The sequence below is a fragment of the Sinohyriopsis cumingii genome, unplaced genomic scaffold (assembly GCF_028554795.1).
Source record: "Sinohyriopsis cumingii isolate HCF-2022 unplaced genomic scaffold, ASM2855479v2 utg000646l, whole genome shotgun sequence".
NCBI lineage: Eukaryota > Metazoa > Mollusca > Bivalvia > Unionida > Unionidae > Sinohyriopsis > Sinohyriopsis cumingii.
Window position 1 is genome coordinate 1,199,853 of NW_028315921.1, and position 3,207 is coordinate 1,203,059.

Consider the following 3,207-nt stretch of genomic DNA (forward strand, 5'->3'; position numbering starts at 1 on the left):
ACAGTTATCAAGGGTATAATAATAATAATAATAATAATAATAATAATAATAATAATAATAATAAATTAAGAAGAATGGCACATTTGGTTGTGAAAGTCCCATCTGATATATGCTCCTTAGTAAAACGCAATCCTCCTTTCGGATTCGCCATTTATTCAATTGTTGCAGGAGGGGGTCAATCGTTTTTCTTTTGTCGAATCAAGGGAGGCAACTAATGGAACTAGAACGTTCATTATAAACAATTGATTAGGTAGTCAACTAATGCAGCTAAGAGGTTAGTGTTGTTGTTTCCATAAAATGTTTTACCGGGGTGTACTAGACTTTATGACTGCCTTAAATCCCAAACACGCCCATATATCATTGTCATAAATAAGATGTATCAATTATTTTCTACTACTCGATATCGGATTATTTTAAACAAGGAAATGTGTCTTTCTCAATGAAACAATATGTGACTTTGCATAATCCGATCGAGAGCTATCTGCAATGTGTTGTTCGATTCAAGCTACCCTGTCTATAATTACGGCAAATTGGATATTCAGTTGTTTGTGAGACGCATTGACATCGAAAGACAAACTGACTGAAGAGAGTTTTGGAGTATGAATCTCTGGTCACAAGAAATCTACGTCAGCGCGGAATGAATAGATGTGATCATGTGACTAGCTTTAGAAATACGCCCTACCTATGCTTGGGACATAACAACTGTCACGATCCAATCAATCAACGAAAAAACAAAATGTCTTTCTATGTAGTTGTGCCGAAAGTTTCAAATTTGTATGAGGTTACGTTGCCAAATAAAGAGTATAATCTAAAGTGGAATTGACAGTGATAACTATGACTGTACTTCCTCATATTCTGACACTATTATTGTGTCAATACCTCTCTTACTTGCACACGTTTCCGACGAAGAGATCGGTATCAAGATAAGAGAATACGGAGTGGAATTCCTATCTCCCATTCAGGATAGATACTACCCTAGAAATCTTGTGACAGACGTGACGCATTTTTGTTTTGGATATTTAATTTTGATTGTTTGTTATTTTTTTAATATTTATTATTTGTTATTACATGTTTTATTTCGTATTCTAGAGAAAGTATTTGTTACATTTTACAATACTTGCTGGATTTACATCTTTTCTATTACTTTGATTAAGAACATAGATTTGTAATATTATGTAAAATACAGTTTTCCAAAAGAGATAAAATCTTAGCCCTACAGTCGGAAGCATCAAACTGTAAGTGACCATTAGTTCGTTAAGTTATTGCATGATAATCAAGTAAAGGTGCGCTCTTTTTGTCTTGACCCGGGTCGCATGATGACAGATTGCACACATTTCGTGTGCCACAACTGTTGGAAACAGCGTCATGTTCCTAGGAAGTACAAAAGGCAAAGCTCTGACAATTGTGGAAATTTTCTTTATTTGTGTTCATGTGGGAAATATGACTTAAGAAATGCAACTGCCTAAAGATGTTACATGCTAAATGATTAAATTGAAGAAATTAATTACCGAATTGCTGACGTTGCCACAAAGGAAGATAGATTGGGGATTCAAGTTCTAGAAGATGATGAACACGAGGTTGATGAAGTAATACAGGGTGCAGATGGTGAAGAAAGAGGTGATGAAACTGATCACGAAAAAGCTTTTCACAGAGTCAACCATTCATACTGGTATCTCTTTTACGACAATTCGGGTTTGGTGACAGCTTTATTTAATGGATACAAATATTTTATATTGAAATTAGAAACAGTGTTAAATGCATTTAATGAAAGCCTTTTCAATTAAACATTCAGTCCTCCAAAGTTGCCCTATACTAACTATGCTATATTTATTTGAAGCGGAACATTTAGGGCTCGCTATAATTATAAATTATTATGTCAATGTTGCTCTATTTCTATTGTCTAGCAGTACAAGTAAAGTCTTTCAACATGCCGATGGTACAACCATGACATTAGCAAAGAAAGAATCTATTAATCAATCATTTATTGTACTTGGTTTATATTGTAAAGGATATGGTTCAAAAGGGAATAAAGAAAACAAACGGAACTTTTATTTAATTCATCAGGCAGTCTCTGTTGAATTCTGCAGACAGCTCCAATTTCAACATTGTGATCACGTTATCTTAATTTTGGGAACTAGTGCTGGAGCTCAGTTAGAATAACACTTTGTCTAAATTTGAAACTTATTACACAGAGGTGATACTAAATTGTATGACTTCTGTTCATGTATAGCACAAATGTTTTACTCGCTTTCAAGTAGCTTGATTTTCCGTAAACCAGCCGCTGTTTCCTTTTGGAGTAGTGTATTTTGTTTTGGAGACATTTACTCACTAGAAAAAATACATTTGCCACTCTAGTATCACCCTTAACGTTCAACTGGCATTATATATAGCATTACCGATAGAGAACAGCCTTATCAGAAAGAAGTTTTAATCGGAAAGAATGGTGTTAGATGCACACTGCATTTAACACTGTCTTTAATAGCGGCTGAATAAAAATTTGACCAAATCCAAAATTTATGTGAATGAGACAAACTTTTGACTCTGTCAAAAACTTTGCTTTTATCAATTGTTAAGGTATATCCATCGATGTTGTCCCTCTAGGTCATAGCAATGACATCTCCTACAGTGAATGTTGTATCAGCAATATCCCTTCAAACTACAGAGCATGTCTGAATTAGAGGCATAATTTTGGGTAATACCCATTTCAAACCATGAGCCATAACCCTCGCCAAAATTGTATCATCTACATTAAATAGTCTTATATTTCGCCAATATTTCCAGCTTCTTTAGTCGCTCTTGGTGTTGTAAAAAATGATATTGTATCAAATCTCACTGCCCATGACGTAATTGATTCCTTGTTAACGATCTGAAGAAGAAAAAAATCTCTAACAGATTATCATATTCATAATTTAAAACGTTGTAAAATACAACTACCTTATCGATTTAACCAGACCAAAATATCTAATTTTAGACATTATATTTATAGCTGCATGTATTTTATCAACCCTTGTATGACCCTACTCAAATACGTATCATCAGCAGGTATGGATGAATTTACCAAGATTAAAACTGATTCTTTACAACTCTCATCAACTGTGTTCGATAATTACAAAATACAATAAAACTTATAAACGTATTTTAATATTTGATTTTCATTTGAAACAAGTGAGCCAAAGCCATCAATGGATTCCTTAATAACATCTCGTT